This window comes from Mauremys reevesii, linkage group 16, assembly GCF_016161935.1.
Source record: "Mauremys reevesii isolate NIE-2019 linkage group 16, ASM1616193v1, whole genome shotgun sequence".
NCBI lineage: Eukaryota > Metazoa > Chordata > Testudines > Geoemydidae > Mauremys > Mauremys reevesii.
This window is the reverse complement of record NC_052638.1, coordinates 43148798-43165730: the sequence shown is the minus strand read 5'-3', so window position 1 is coordinate 43165730 and position 16933 is coordinate 43148798. Positions and strand designations below refer to the sequence as shown.

General features: G+C 52.8%; 1 protein-coding gene across 18 annotated transcripts in view; it reads right to left on the bottom strand.

Annotated features, from left to right (window-relative positions):
- The window catches only part of ZFHX3 (zinc finger homeobox 3), a 1205541-nt gene that overhangs the window by 164710 nt on the left and 1023898 nt on the right, over positions 1–16933 (bottom strand). The gene's annotated exons all lie outside the window — the stretch shown is intronic.

The following is a 16933-nucleotide window of genomic DNA, read 5'->3' as shown; positions in this document are numbered from 1 at the left end:
GGTTTTAGTTGGGGGCTGCAGGTGACGGCTAGTGGCGTTCTGTTACTTTCTTTGTTGGGCCTGTCCTGAAGTAGGTGACTTCTGGGTATCCTTCTGACTCTGTCAATCTGTTTCTTCACTTCAGCAGGTGGGTATTGTCATTTTAAGAACACTTGATAGAGATCTTGTAGGTGTTTGTCTCTGAGGGATCGGAGCAAATGCGGTTGTATCTTAGAGCTTGGCTGTACACAATGGATCGTGTGATGTGGTCTGGATGAAAGCTGAAAGCATGTAGGTAAGTATAGCAGTCAGTAGGTTTCCAGTATAGGGTGGTGTTTATGTGACCATCGCTTATTAGCAGTACAGTGCTAAAAACTTCAAAAGTTATTTTTCCTCCCTTGGTATCCTGCTGTTAACTGATTTATCTCATTAGTCTGACCTCACACTTGGTAAAGCAAACCCCATCCTTTCACGTATTTATACGGCTCCTGTATTTTTCACTCCATGCATCTGATGAAGTGCGTTTTAGCCCACGAAAGCTTGTGCCCAACTAAATTTGTTAGTCTCTAAGGTGCCACAAGGACTCCTCGTTGTTTTAGTTAATGCTTCTTACTCCTATTAGCTCTAAAGAGCCAAGAGTGCTCAGACTGAATGAGCTGGAGTCTATTCCTCCTTGTGCATCAGCAACAGACTTGTTTACTAAGTTTCAAGCAGACACACCTGTGTGAACCACTGATGGCTGCACTGGTGTAACTAAAGCACAATTTAAAGACATTTGGTTTGCACAAATGCAAATTAGATTTGTGGAACTTTTATTGCAAGTAATGATGTACAAGAGGGAAAGAACCTACAAGATTCTTTAAGGGCAGGCTGAATTTGCAGGGCTGGCAGTCCGAAAAAAACATCTTTTTAGTTGTAAACTAAGCACTTTTTACATAGGATCAGATTAAAGAGAACCACAAATATGATTTCCATAGGCACTTTTCAGACTATAGCTGTAATTAGTTGCATAGCACTGTCCAAAGCACACTTGTCTTAGGCGATACCATGGGATGAAGCTGACTTGTGAAGTGGTATTTCTAACAGACTATGACAAATCAAGAGCCAATCCTACACCACACTGATCCCCCTCTGGGTAGGGAGCACACCAAGACCCACACACACACCAGGAAACTGACCCATTGCTGAACACACCTGTTCAATGGTCACCCTGAACAAGAGTTGAACAGTTTAACTATTGTACAGGGGACAAACCCATTTTCATTGGTTACTAAAGTGCGATTGTGACTTCATGGGATGAAGTTATTATTTGCTACTAGGAAAAGCACAGCACAAAGGGCTCAGCTTCAAGAGAGACTTCAGGGCTTGCGATATTATTGAATAAATATAAGCAGGGGAGAAGGCACCAAAAGATCCTGTAGTCACACTGCCTGCAACATGGCTGCAGCTACTGCAGCCTCAAATTCTGGCAAGGACACTGGTACCCATTTCACCTGGAAATGAGAGCCAGAGAGGGGGAAAAAGCAAAGCAGTTAAACATTCCAAACAGCATCTCTCAAGCGTCTGTCATGGCGTACTCTGCAAGGTAGGAATGTGAGAGTAGGGCCTCAGCCTAGCCATTTGGGACTACGGACTCATTAGGCAGATGGCAAGAAGTGATTCTATGAATGGATGAGCTTCCTCTGGAAGGGCAAGCTGCCTTGCAGATGGTTTGCAGCGCAAACATGCCACAGGGTGTCTGGATTTGCCTATTCTGATCTCTTACAGATGTAGTACTCTCATCTCGTAGACCCACCCACTACAGGGAATCTCTCAGGCCCAGACTTAAGCAATGGCATGATTGTCTTCTTAGCACTTTAAACAGGGTATGCCTTCAGAGAGCCTTGGGATCACAGACCTCCTGATACCAAGCTCTAGTAAACTTCATTTTAACTCTCCCAATTAGAACTTCTCACAATGCCAAATCTGCAGCTGTAATCAGAGAGAGTAAATATATGCAAGTGAGTACATCTATATCTGTTTCATTCCCCTCTGACTGATCAGACACAGAGCTCAGGGCTCTTCTCATGTGGTTCTGGAACCCAGAGCTGTCATTAGCAGGTGTTCCAAACAACCACCGTGGTTGACGGATTCCAGTCAGTAATCAGAACCTTCAGAGTGCAATTCCACGCTGTTTGATTCGGACAGAAGAGAATCAGCAGTATAGCAAACTGGCAAGAAGTTGCCCCCCTGAACTGCCTTCCTTCCATCCTTGGTCTGCAGTCTGATGGCTGGTGTTGAGAGTACCAGCTCATTCTGCTGAAGCCAGGGTTTGGGACAGATGCAGCACGGTAGGATGAGCAGACACTACTTTGTAGCATTTCAACAAAACACTCAGATACGTTCTCAGCTTACACTGAGAAATAATGAAGTGTGAACTCAGATGAGCACGGGCATTGTGCAGTGCCGAACAGGGCTCGGGTTGTACTCTGGTCACAATTTACAATCCCTAGTTGTGGAGATAACAAGCGAAGCCTGGGCAGCTAGGAAAGAATCCCTTAAGCCCTCCTGCTCTCTCTCTCTCTCCTCCCCCCGCCACCCCTGCTTCGGTGACAAAGAGAAGCCAGGCCCAAAAGGATTGTTCACACTTGTCTGTGAAGCGATGGTGACTGAGGCAATGAGAACTTCTTCCACCTTTCCTACGATTAGGGTCAAAGACTGGCCAAAAAATGGAGAGAAACATTTTGGACTGAATTCTAAATCTTCCTTGACAATTTGGAGTTTGAATTTTACTTTAACAAGTAGACAGAAGGGTTGGGAGGCTGCTCTGCTCCAATATTCCCAACCCTTCGACTTTGGATTGCTCACTCCGGTTGCCTTTGGAGTCTATTTGGTCTCTTATGTTCAGTGCTTTTTCAATTTAATCCCTATGCAAACCAAATTTGCCTCCCTAGGACATTGGCTGAATATGGGTCAGGACATACCACAATATTGTAAAAGCAGGGACAAAATGTGTCTTAAAAAAATGTCTGACTTGAATTTTTGAATAAATGAAGTATTTTACAAGTGGTTTTACACTCTAAATTCATTCAGTCCCAACCCCTCCTAAGGGGCAAACATACAGAACATGGTTGCTGGTCCTATGTTAAGGTATTTTTGTATCACAACATTAAATGGAAAAACCTATTTTACTGCCAGGGTAATGTGGTGGAGCAGGCTGGCACAGGGAGTGTGAAGGCCCCAGGGTTAGGTTTTTGAAAGAGTTAAATGGATAATATATGTTACCTGTATTAAAATTCCTTAATGAGTCTCAAGGGGAGAAAGCAAAGTAGAATCCAACTGCAGCGTGTTCATTGAAGGGTTGGTTTATCCTTCCTTCCTTAAATCCATAGAGATGCAGAGATGTTTTACTTGGGGGAAAATGTGTTGGTGGAGTTTTATTTAGACTTGGGGGAGAGGCTACAGTGTTTGTTACCCGCAGACACACACCATTCTCAGTCAGGTGGAGGAGAATGTGTGACCCAAGGACCTCTTGATGCCAGCTGGCAGAGGGCGCAGGGGTGCATAAGGATTGCAAGGCCCCCCCGGCTCTGGTATTTACATTCTAGTTCACCAAAGAGCATCACATAAGGTTTCCACTGAAAGCCTGGTCAACATAGTTTTTGTGAAACATACCTGGGGATAATATGTAAGGAGGAGGAATGTGTGTGTGTGCCCACGTGCTCTTCAGTCCTTGCAGTTAAAGGCAGGTCACCCAGAAGTGACATGCCTTAAGACAAGTTCTACAAGACAGGAGATGGGAGTCACTTATCTTCCTGGCTGACCACTGTGTACTGTTATGCAATAATTATAGCCGTGTCAGTCCCAGGATATTCAAGAGACAAAGTGGGCAAGATAATATCTGTTATTGGACCAACTTCTGTTGGTGGGAGAGACAGGCTTTCTAGACTCACAGAGCTCTTCTTCAGAGCTGGGAATGGTTCTCAGAGCGTAACAGCTAAATACAAGGGTGAACAGATAGTTTAGTGGAAGTAGTTATCGTATATTCTAAGGGGCCATTCAAGGTGAAGGGGCTTGTTAACACCCCTGTAGTCGTAGGACAAAAGGGGGGAAGGTTAGTGGGATACAGATTGTTGTAATAAGCCATAAATCCAGTGTCTCTATTAAGACCATGATTTTTAGTGTCTAGCAAAATTATAAATTTAAGCTCCCAGGCTCGTCTTTTGAAAGTGTCATGCAGGTTTCCTTTGAGGATGAGGACTGGTAGGTCAGATACAGAAAGGTCACTTTGTGAAATGTCCACCCACCGGTGACAGGATGCTTTTGTCTTTTATCATTTTCCTGTGTGAGTTCATTTGAGAGCATAGTGATTGTGAGTGGAACCTGACATAGTTATTGGGGCATTTAGCACACTGGATGAGATACACCACCAGTTGTGCTGAGCATGTGTAGGACCATGGATCTTGAAAAGGGTGTTGTGGAGAGCGTTAATCATTGTAGCAGTGGAGATACGTCTCCAGGTTTTGCATCTGTTGTTCTGGTAGTCTGGGGCACTTCAGCTATGGACTGGGACAGAGTACTCTATCCGATGCACTTAGTGCTCTCCCAGAGGACAAAGAATCAGCTGGGACAACCAGAATCAGAGTCATCCGAGAAGCTATAGACACCATTCCAAAACTGAAACGCTGTAATGATGCCCTTGCCTATCTGATGAGACTTTTCAAATTCTGCAAAAGATGTCTGAGGCCATATAGTGCCATGATGATGCTAAACAAACATTTACAAGGTATTTTGGGGGCAAGAGCAAAAGTGGATTGTGAAGCTTATTTTGAGAACTGGGCAAAAGAGGGAATAAGATCTAATAAATAATGGCCTGCATTCAAAGCTATTTGATCACTTTGATCCAAAACTGGACTTTGCATGGGGTTTATGCCTGATAAATATGGCTAATGGTAAAACATTCTCATCCCAAGAAAAATGTCTGAAAAAAGGGAAAATTTTATGAGACTGCACTTAAGCATCCTGAAGCAACTCCATGCCCAGACCTGGAAACATTAGTAGTAGATGCAATCCCAGACCACCAGCAGGTCGTGACCTCGCTGGCCCGACCATATGGAGAAGCACTTCCATTTTGCCAGGTAGGTAGCCCTAGTGGATGGTTTCCTGCTACCCAGCAGCACTTGCCAAACTTGCTGGGAGCACTGCAACGCCGCCTGGTTCAGCCATGGAGCATCCATGCTGTGAGGTGAAGGGATTCGAGGTCCGGATGGCGGAGGGAGCCCCGGTCCTGCGTGATCAGGTCTGGTAGCAGGGGCAACATCAGGGGCGCCTGAACTGACATGTGCAGGAGAGACATGTACCAATGCTGGCGCGGTCACGCCGGGGCTATCAGGATTACCCTGTGTCTCTACCTACCCCCGGAACGACCTTTTACGAGCCAGTCGTCCAGGTAGGGAAACACCTGGATGCCCCGCCTGCGGAGAAAGGTGGCCACGACTGCCATGCACTTTGTGAAGACCCTGAGAGTGGCCGACAGGCCGAACGGGAGCACCGTGAACTGCAGATGGGTACCGGTCAGAACAAACCTGAGGTATCGACGGTGTCGAGGAATTATGGCAATGTGGAAATAGGCATCCTTTAAGTCGAGGGAGGCGTACCAATCCCCTGGATCCAGGGAGGGAATGATCGAAGACAGGGAAAACATGCAGAACTTGAGTTTTCGTACAAACTCGTTCAGCCGCCGCAGGTCTAAGATGGGCCTTAGGCCCCCTTTCGCCTTCGGTATGAGGAAATACCGGGAGTAGAAGCCTGTTCCCCTGAGCTCCCGTGGGACTTCCTCCACCGCCCCTGCCTCCGTGAGGGACTTCACCTCTTGAGTTAGAAGTTGCTCGTGAGATGGGTCCCTGAAGAGGGACGGGAGGGGGGTTGGTGGGCGGGAGGGAGGAGAACTGGATAGAATATCCTCTCTCTACTGTGCGGAGCACCCATTTGTCCAACGTGATGCGGGACCAGGCATGGCAGAAGGGGGACAGACGTGACCCAAAGGTAGGGGTGGAAGGATCCAGGGTCTCGGTTGGTAGGTCTCCCTCGACCGTACCATCAAATAGGGGTTCTAGGCCCTGATGATGGCCTCGACCGGTTTGACGCCTGGCCGGATGGGTGGCATTGGGGGCGCCTACTGCCATTTCTGCCCCGCCTGCGACTCGGCTCCTGGCGAGTCTGTAGCTGGTACTGGCGGGGGGCTGCCTGCGGCCTAAACTGTCTGTGCTGGGTCGCAGGGGTATGCAGGCCCAGCGAGCGAAGCGTGGCCCTCGAGTCCTTTAGGCTATGCAGACGTTTATCTGTCTTTTCAGAAAATAATGTCTGCCCCTCGAAAGGGAGGTCCTGAATTGTTTGCTGGACCTCATAGGGCAGGCCCAAGACCTGGAGCCAGGCTCCCCGCTGCGTGACCAAGCCCGTGGCCAGGGTGCACAAGGCTCAGTCCGCCGCGTCTAAGGCAGCCTGGAGGGAGGCTCGGGAAATCAGTTTGCCCTCCTCCACTAGGGCTGAAAACTCCTGCCTCGAGTCCTGGGGAAGGAGCTCCGCAAACTTCGACACGGCTGAACACGTGTTGTGACCATATCGGCTTACAACTGCCTGTTGGTTGGCAATGCAGAGTTGGAGTCCCCCCGTGGAGTACACCTTTCGCCCAAAGAGCTCGAGGTTTTTTGCGTCCCTGCTCTTTGGCGTTGACCCCTGAAACCCCTGATGCTCCCGCTGGTTGGCCGCATCCACTACTAGGGAGTCCGGAGGGGATGGGTGTACAGGTGCTCGTGCCCCGTCGAGGGGACAAAATAGCGCCGCTCGGACCTCTTGGCGGTAGGGGCCAATGAGGCTGGCGTCTGCCATAGGGTGCGGGACGTATCCGCTATAGACTTTATTAGCGGGAGGGCCACCCTGGACGGCCCCGTGGGAGCCAGGATGTCCACAACAGGGTCCGCGTCCAACTCGATTTCTTCCGCCTGGATCGCGAGGCTCTGCGCCGCTCTGCAGAGCAGTTGCTGGAGGATACGCGTGTCCTCGAGGGCCGGTGCCGCGGCCGTGCCCGAGACCGCTTCATCCGGGGAGGACGATGAGGAGAGCACCTGGAGCGGTCCTTCGTGCGTTGCATGCAGTCCCTCAGGGTCCTGCGGCACACGGTACCGTGGTTGCAGTGCCGGTTCCTCTGAACGCGGTACCGCGACAGGCACCGGGGTCGCCAGCGAATGGCTTGGCGTATCATGCGGTGCCTGCGGAGCCAGATCTGAAGCCGTCGCCGGTGCCGCTGCCCTGCTAGCTAGGGGGTGCTGTGTTCGAGAAAGGCACACCCCTGCTCAGCGACGGTGCCAGTGGAGGAGGCAGCTGCGCCGGGGCCACTGAAGTCGAGGACACCGAAACCGATCTTGATCGCGGGCCGAACGCCTGGCCTACCGACTGGTGGTAGGCCCAGGGAGTCCAAAACAGCCACTGCGATGGCGGCTGCCATTGTTGCTGCCACTGTGGGTAACGGTGGCGGCTCACCCCCGACTCCGATCTCCTGCTCCGTGACAGGCTGGAGTGATAGGAGTCTGCCTCTGAGTCTGAGGTCTCTGAGTATGAGGACCGGGGGGGAGTGGCACCCGGTGCCGATGGAGAGCGGTGCGGAGGCGGGCCTCTCGCCTGGTCCGGTGCCGACCTCATGGTGCGGTGTGGGGAGGGAGGCGACAGCATGGCCGGTTTGCCCCTAGACTGCACCGGGAGATGGACCACCGTGGGCAACTCCTTGTGGTGCGGAGAGACTGGCACCGCGAGTCCCATCAGACCTGAGGCCGCCTCGAATGCCTCCGGGGTCAGAGGTGGGTGTAAGTCTCCGCTGAGGTCTGGAGAATTAGGCTGGTCCGGACTCGACCGCCCTCTCTGCGGTGCGGGAGTTGACGGAACCGCCGAGGGCTGTAGCCCAGCCTGTCCGCTCGTGGTCGCGGACGGTGTCGGCCTCGGATCCTGGTGGGGTGACCATTCCCTTACCAGCTTCCTTCTTTTGGCGGGCACCGGCGAAGGCGAGCGGTGTTGCACTGAGGCCGACTTCCTTAGACCCGACTCCATCCGGTGCCAGGTTTTTGACGACTTGGGCTGGGCCCTAAGTCCTGATGCCGGTGCCGGGGTGCTCCGCACCGAAGACTACGTGCTGGGCACCGCCTCGGCCGGCTCCGGGTCCGAGGGTGGCTGTAGGGCCGCCTCCATCAGGAGGACTCTAAGTCTTTGAGCCCTGTCCTTAAGAGTTCGCGGGTGGAAGCCTCTACAGATAGAGTACCGGTCCTTTTGGTGGCTCTCTCCGAGGCACCTTAAACACGCCGAGTGCGGGTCACTCTTGGGCATGAATTTTCCGCAATCCTTGCAAAGCTTGAACCCGGGGGACCCAGGCATGCCCCAGCGGGCAACGACAGCTCGGGGGGGGACCCCCCAACAACTAAGAACTATATACAGACTAACTATCATACAACTTTATACGCTAGACGGTAAGGATAGGACACTGCCGACTTGCTACCGCAAGAGAAGTTCCAGCTAGCCATCACCGGCGGTAAGAAGGAACTGAGGGGGTGGAGGGTCGGCGGGCCCCTTTATAGGGCGCCGCGGTGGCGCCACTCCAGGGAGCGCCCGGGCCAACCCTACGGACGCTACTAGGGAAAATCTTCCGGCTGGCGTGCAAGCGGCACGCGCACACCTAATTTGAATGGACATGAACAACCACTCGAAGAAGTTATTTTTCCTCCCTTAGTATCCCGACGTCAATTGAGCTGTCTTGTTAGACTGACCTCACACTTAGTAAGGCAACTCCCATCTTTTCATGTATTTATACCTGCCTCTATATTTTCCACTCCATGCATCTGATGAAATGGGTTCTAGCCCACAAAAGCTTATGCCCAAATAAAATTCTTAGTCTCTAAGGGGCCACAAGGACTCCTCATTGTTTTTGCTGATACAGACTAATGTGGCTACCATTCAGAGCAGATGTGGATATCCCTGGACCATTTTTGCAGATCACCGATCAGATGTATCCGCGTGGGGCTCTACTAAGAAGTCAAGCTGCTGCGAGGCGGTGCTGTGGTGTAGGTGGGCATTTCAGTTCCACTGACACTTTTTGCAAGAGCAGTTAACTCTGGTCTTCTGGCCCAGTTCCAACCTGGGAAATTACTTTCTGCATCCATAGAAGTCCTTTGCAGTTTAACTTGATAATTCTTCCTAACTGCTTGTCCTTACCCTAAACCGTTGTGGATTGCAATGTGAAATGGCTGCTTTTCAAGTGGAGTGTGAAGTGACTATTCATTTGTAAGAAACAAGATGGATGAAGTAATACCTTTTATTGGACCAACTTCTCTTGCTAAAAGACAGAAGCTTTTGAGCTCCATAGGAGTTCTCCTTCAGGAAACTCATTTGTAATTCTTTGGGATCAGAGACACTATACGGAGGAAAAAGCTGGTTTACTGTGATGCAAGAAAGGATATTCTTCGCAAAAGTGCTGACTGCAAACCATTCAAGTGTGAGAACAAGTGTCCCCTGAATAAGGAGGGAGAAACATGAGGATGATGAAACTCCAGTTCTTCTCTGGTAGGTTCTTATACCATGCCCATCCGGGTGGTACTAACTTCACTTCAAGCATACAGGAGCCCTGCCTGACACTTCACCTTCTGCAACAACTGGCCCTATTTTGACCTTTGATAAAAGCGAAGACAAACCCAGCTACATTAAAACAAGGTGTGAGAACCACAGGTTCCAAAGGCAGAGCGTGAGTCACAAGGTACCCTACTGCGGCCTCATACATCTAGCAGAAAGCAGGGGAGATACAAAAAAGACGGTTACTCACCTTTGTAACTGTTGTTCTTCGAGATGTGTTGCTCCTATCCATTCCAATTAGGTGTACGCACGCCAGGTGCACGTTCGTCGGAAGATTTTTACCCTAGCAACACTCGTGGGTCAGCTGGGTCGCCCCCTGGAGTGGCGCCGTTATGGCGCAGGATATATACCCCTGCTGACCCAACGGCCCTTCAGTTCCTTCTTGCCGGCTACTCCGACAGAGGGGAAGGAGGGCGGGTTTGGAATGGATATGAGCAACACATCTCGAAGAACAACAGTTACAAAGGTGAGTAACCGTCTTTTCTTCTTCGAGTGCTTGCTCATATCCATTCCAATTAGGTGACTCCCAAGCCTTATTTAGGCGGTGGGGTCGGCGTGAGATGCCGCAGAATGCAAAACTGCTGAGCCAAATGCTGCGTCATCTCTGGACTGTTGTACCAATGCGTAGTGTGACGCGAAGGTGTGCACAGATGACCAAGTCGCTGCCCGACAGATCTCCTGGATGGGTACGTGGGCCAGGAAGGCGGCAGATGAAGCTTGAGCCCGAGTAGAATGGGCGGCGAGGTGGCTAGTTGGGACGTGAGCCAACTCATAACAGGCACGGATGCAAGACGTCACCCAAGATGAAATTCGCTGCAAGGAGACCGGAAGGCCCTTCATCTGGTCTGCCGCCGCTACAAAGAGTTGGGGAGACTTTCAAAAGGGCTTTGTTCTTTCGATGTAAAGGGCGAGAGCCCTACGAACGCCCAGGGAATGCAACTGCTGTTCCCGACGTGAGGAATGCGGTTTCGGGAAGAAGACCGGGAGGAAGATGTCCTGGTTGACGTGGAAGGCAGACACCACCTTAGGGAGGAAGGCGGGGTGAGGTCGCAGCTGTACCTTGTCCTTATGAAACACTGTATACGGAGGGTCTGCTGTGAGGGACTGAAGCTCGGATACCCGCCCTGCCGATGTAATGGCGACGAGAAAGGCTGTCTTCCAGGAGAGGTACAGCAGCAAGCAGGTGGCTAACGGCTCGAAGAGAGCACTCCTGAGCCTGGATAGAACCAGACTGAGGTCTCACATCGGGGATGGGTGTCGAATCTGTGGGTACAAACGTTCCAGGCCCTTGAGGAACCTGGAAACTATGGGGTCCGAAACCACAGAGTGCCCGTTCTCCCCTGGATGGAAGGTGGAGATGGCCGCCAAGTGAAACTTTATGGGTGAGACTGCTAGGCCGCGCTGTTTTAGGGACCAGAGATACTCCAGGACAGTAGGAACTGGTGCCTGCATGGGGACAGTATTATGCTGAGCGCACCAACAGGAGAAACGCTTCCACTCGGCCAGGTATATCAACCTAGTGGAAGGCTTCCTACTACCCAGGAGCACCTGCCGGACCGAGGCAGAGCAACGTAACTCAGACTGGCTTAACCACGCAGCATCCATGCTGTGAGGTGAAGGGACTGCAGGTCTGGGTGGCAAAGTCTGCTGTGGTCTTGAGTAATGAGATCCAGCCAGAGGGGTAGGGGGACTGGGTCGGTCACCAACAAGTCGAACAATGTGGTGTACCAGTGTTGTCTCAGCCATGCCGAAGCGATCAGAATCAAACAGCCCTTGTCTCTGTGGACCTTGAGAAGGACCCTGTGGACCAGCGGGAACGGTGGAAAGGCGTAGAGGAGATGGTCTTTCCATGTTATCAGGAATGCATCCAAGAGGGAGCCCGGGGAGCATCCCTGGAAGGAGCAGAACACGTGGCACTTCCGATTCTCGCGAGAGGCGAAGAATCTCGCGAGAGGCGAAGAAGAAGAGAGGTCTATGTGGGGAAAGCCCCACTTCCGGAAAACAGAATGGATGACGTCCAGACGAATCGACCACTCGTGAGACAGGAAGGATCTGCTGAGGTGATCCGCTAGGGTGTTCTGAGCCCCTGGGAGAAAGGATGCTACCAGATCGATGGAATGGGCTGCACAAAACTCCCAGAGGTGAATGGCTTCCTGACAAAGGAGGGAAGAGCGTGCCCCGCCCTGCTTGTTTATGTAAAACATGGCCGTTGTGTTGTCCATGAACACAGACACAACGGCCTTGGAGATGCTCCCAAAACACCTGGCACACTAGAAGAACCGCCCTCAGCTCCCGCACATTGATATGCAGGGTCAGTTCTTGAGCCGACCAGAGGCCTTGAGTACGGAGACCCTCAAGGTGGGCGCCCCAACCCAGAGATGATGCATCCATGGTTAGGGCCATTGACGGTTGTGGCGGGAGGAATGGCATCCCTGCACAGACCAGGGTGGGAGACATCCACCAGGCCAAGGAGGGCAATATGACCTTGGGAACCGTGAGGATCGTGTCCAGGCTGTTGCCGCCCGGCCGGTATACTGAGGCGAGCCAAGTTTGAAGTGGACGGAGGCGTAGTCTGGCGTGTTTGGTCACGAAAGTACAGGCGGCCATGTGGCCTAGGAGACTGAGACAAGTGCGGACCGAGACCGTCGGGAAGCTGTGGAGGCCTCAGATTATTGTTACCATCGCCTGAAATCGAGGCTGAGGTAGGCAGGCTCTGGCGAGACTGGAGTCCAGAATCGCTCCAATGAAGTCCAACCTCGAGAAGTCCACTCTGATGCCCACTCGGAGGATAATCATCAGAGCTAGTTGGCTGAAGAGATCTTTGACGATACTCACATGGCGCCGCACTTGCATCTCGGAGGTGCCTCAAATGAGCCAATCGTCGAGATACGGGAAGACGTGCACTCAACGACGGCGGAGGGAGGCCGCAACAATGGCCATACATTTCGTAAAAACTCGTGGGACTGTAGAGAGGCCGAACGGAAGGACCGTAAATTGAAAGTGCTGCTGGTTGACCACAAAGCAAAAGTACCACCTGTGTGGTGGGTAAAACGCGATGTGGAAATACGCGTCCTTCATATCGAGGGCGGCGTACCAGTCTCCCGGATCCAAGGACGGGATAATTGTTCCCAGGGATACCATGCGGAACTTCAACTTTAGCATGAATTTGTTGAGGTCTCGCAGGTCTAGGATCGGACTTAGACCTCCCTTTGCTTTGGGAACTAGGAAGTAGAGGGAATAAAATCCCTTGCCCCTCAGGTCTTTTGGTATCTCCTCTATAGCTCCCATGGCTAGGAGCGTCTGGACCTCCCGTAAGAGGGATTGCTCGTGAGAAGGGTCCCTGAAGAGAGACGGAGAGGGGGGGTGGAAAGGCGGGGGCGAAACAAACTGAAGGTATCCCAATTCCACCGTGCGCAGAACCCAACGATCTGATGCCAAGCGGGACCACGCAGGGAGGAAATAGGAGAGACGGTTGTAGAAAGGAGGAAAAGGACTGGGGCGCCGACCTCGGGCGCCCCTTCTAAAGTTTTGTTTGGGCCCCGCCGGTGGTTTGGGGGGGCCCTGGTTCTGACCCCCTTGGGAACCAGACTGCCTCCTGTGATTGCCCCGGCCATGTCTTCTGCCGAAGTCCTATCGTGGCCTAGGTGGGGGGTAGGCATGTTGAGGCTGGGGGCAGAAGGGCCTGCGCTGTGTCACTGGGGTGTGCATCCCCAGGGAATGCATAAATATTCTGTTGTCCTTCAGGCTTTGAAGCCTAGGGTCAGTTCTCTCAGAAAATAGCCCCTGGCCTTCAAAGGGCAAGTCCTGTATGGTCTGCTGTAGCTCGGGTGGAAGGCCTGACACCTGGAGCCAGGAGATTCGCCTCATCGCGACTCCTGAAGCCAGAGTTCTGGCAGCGGAATCCACTGCGTCCAAAGAAGCTTGGAGGAAGGTTCTCGCCACCTTCTTCCCCTCTTCCAGCAGGGCTGCGAAATCTTGGCGAGACTCCTGTGGAATAAGCTCCATGAATTTCGCCACAGAAGTCCAGGTATTGTAGTTATACCGGCTTAGGAAGGCTTGCTGGTTTGCCAACCTAAGCTGTAGGCCCCCTGCTGAGTAAATTTTGCGGCCAAACAAGTCCAGGCGCCTAGCCTCCTTAGACTTGGGGGCAGGGGCCTGCTGGCCATGACACTCCCTTTCACAGACTGCACCACTAAGGAGCAAGGGTGAGGGTGCACATATAAGTATTCGTATCCTTTGGAAGGTACCATGTACTTCCTCTCGACCCCTCTGGGCGTGGGAGGAATGGAGGCTGGGGATTGCCAGATTGTATCCGCGTTAGCTTGTATAGTGCGGATAAAGGGCGGGGCCACCCTGGTAGGGGTGTCTGCCAATAAAATGTCTACCACTGGGTCCTCTATCTCAGGGACCTCCTCCACCTGTAAGTTCATATTCTGGGCCACCTGTCGCAGAAGGTCTTGATGAGGAGGAGGAGGAGAGGCCAGGGACGAGAGGGTCCCGTGGGGGCTCCTGCTCTTGGGGACCGGCGTCAGATGCAGGTGGGGCCTGGGTATCCGCCAGTGGCTCAGCAGCATTATCCGTGCCCATGGCGGGAGGCCAGCTTACAGTCGCCTCTGGCACGCGGTGTTCCGAGGGGGCAGATCATGGTGCAGCCGGGGGAAAACCTTGGGCTTGATGATACGCCCAAGGTGTCCAGAAGGACCACTGGGTGGGACCTTGCTCATGACCTTGGTCCTCTGGAAAGGTGTGGCTGGCTGCCTCCGAGTCACAACCCCGTGCGTAATACCTGCTACCGGCCTGAGACGACGCAGAAGTGTCTCTTGAAGGCCAAGGTGGTGCTGAGAGTCCTTGAGCGGGCGCCGTGTCCCGAGCTGGCAGGTTGGGGGACGGCACCGGGGAGCGGTACCGGGAGCTGTACCGGTACCGTGATCAGGATCGGGACCTACGACCGTAGCGGTGCCGGGAGGTCGACCGGGACCTCGATCTCCTTCGCCGAGAATGGCTGCGGGAGGAGCAGTGCCGGGAACGGTGCCAGGAGCCTGATCGGTACCGGATGTGGCGGGCAGGTGAACGAGAGACTGAGCGGTGCCGCGGGTGTGACCGGTACCGCAATGGAGAGCGGTGCCGGGACTCCGAGCAGCGTCGGGACCAGGATCGTCGGCAGGATCGAGATCTGGATCAGTGCCTCTCAGCTACTCCCACGGATGGCGGCCTCATCAGGGCAGGCTTGGCTATGGAGCATATAACTCACACCGGCGGTGCCAGGGGTTGAGGCAGACACAGCTCCGTAAGCGCAATAAGTTCACGCGCTGTGGAGAAAGTCTCCGGAGTTGATGGGAGACCGAGCTCAACCACGGTGCGCACCGGTGGGGCACCGGACTCGATGACCCTTGCGGGACTGGAATCAACGGTGCCGTTACCAGCGGTGCCGCGGCAGAAGACTTAGCCGGGTGATCAAACGTGGGCAGTTGCTCCAGCTGAGGTACTGACGGTGCTGAGGCAGCAGGAGTCTTGTGCTGCTTCCTGGGCCGCGGAGATAAGGATCGGTGCCGGAGGGGCCCAGTGCTGGGTGTCTTTCGCGGTACAGCAGCGCTCTGGAGCCGAAGGAGCGCTTCGAACTGATGCAGTTTGTCCCGCGCTCAGTACCGAGGGCGCTGGACTAAGTGCCGCTTCCATGAGGAGCTGCTTCAAACAAAAGTCCCGCTCCTTTTTCATCCTAGGTTTAAAGGACTTACAAATGCAGCACTTATCAGGGAGGTGGGATTCCCCGAGGCAGTTGAGACAGGAGTCGTGGGGATCCCACGCTGGCATCGGCTTCTGGCACGCCGAGCACGGTTTGAAACCCGGTGACCTGGGCATGAGCCCCGGCACCGGGGTGGAGGAAAGGGGAAAATCCCCGATCCCTCAATAACTATATACACTACCTATACACAAACGACTAAGAACGAACTAACTATTGAACTATCAACGACTATTTATAAAGAACTATGAAGAAAGCTAAGGAAGTGGAGATCAGCTAAGCCGCGCTCCACTGTTCCAACGACCATCACGGGCGGTAAGAAGGAACTGAAGGGCCATTGGGTCGGCAGGGGTATATATCCGGCGCCATGGCGGTGCCACTCTAGGGGGCGACCCAGCCGACCCACCGAGTGTTGCTAGGGTAAAAATCTTCCGACGATCATGCACGCGGCGTGCGCACACCTAATTGGAATCGATATGAGCAAGCACTCGAAGAAGAAACATCCCTTTCTCCCCACAGAGAACAGGGAACTCACAGCATGGTAGGTCAGTGGGTTTCAAACTGTTTGTATTGGTGACCCCTTTCACACAGCAAGACTCTGAGTGTGGACCTCCCCCTTATAAATTAAAAGGGGGGAGTAATTTAATTTAACGGGCGCTCGGGCCTGTCAGTCCCACGGAGCTGACAGCTTGTGACCCCCATGTAACCACCTTGTGACCCCTGAGTGGTCACAACCTCCAGTTTGAGTACCCCATGCTAGGTCCTTTTCTTCTTTGCTAAACAAAGGCAATTAAGGATGAGCTACTGGCACATGACCTGCAGCAAGCACCTCGCTTCCAGAGCTTCTCTGCCCATGAAGACAGCAGCACGGAGCCTGCCTCACCAGATCTGTCTCTCTTCTGAGCCGATGGAGTCTGGGGTGAGTCTCCAGCATGGCACACAGTGAACTGGAACAACAGCTTCAACAAGGAAGGGACGGTCTGCAGGTAACTCCACCGGCACCAATGAAACATTTCCTCTTCCCACTGCACAGGTGCTACGGGTTAATGAGGAACTTCTACATATAGCTTTCTACAGCCAGCGTATCATCGAAGGACGCCTCCTCTCCAACTCACCCATTCTCTGCATAATACTGAGATAGCCGCTGCAAAGAACACGGGACGCTCATTACTTTGACAAACATGCTAAGCTGTGTGTCCCTCCAGTGCTCCCAGCCTAGGCTCTGGCTCTAACCCAACTTTTTACACTTCAAAGAGATCTTCACAGAGAGCTTATTGTAAAACATTCTGCAGGAAGCTCCAGCCTCCACTCCTGCTCTAGTGAATTAATTCCCACTGGAAACTCTGTCTGTAAAATAGGCTCTAGTGTTATCTATACTTGCACCCTTCCTATATGGAGGATACTGCTTTGTCTCAGTCTCTCTCCTAGCAAAGGTGCCCATGCGTAAGCCCTGTCACTACAATGGATTTGGATAGGTCCCAACTTCTCCCCTAGTGGTGGGACCCTTGTTGGAATCTCATGTGTAAGGAGTCTGGATGGGTCTCTACCTACCTGCTTGGGTTAACA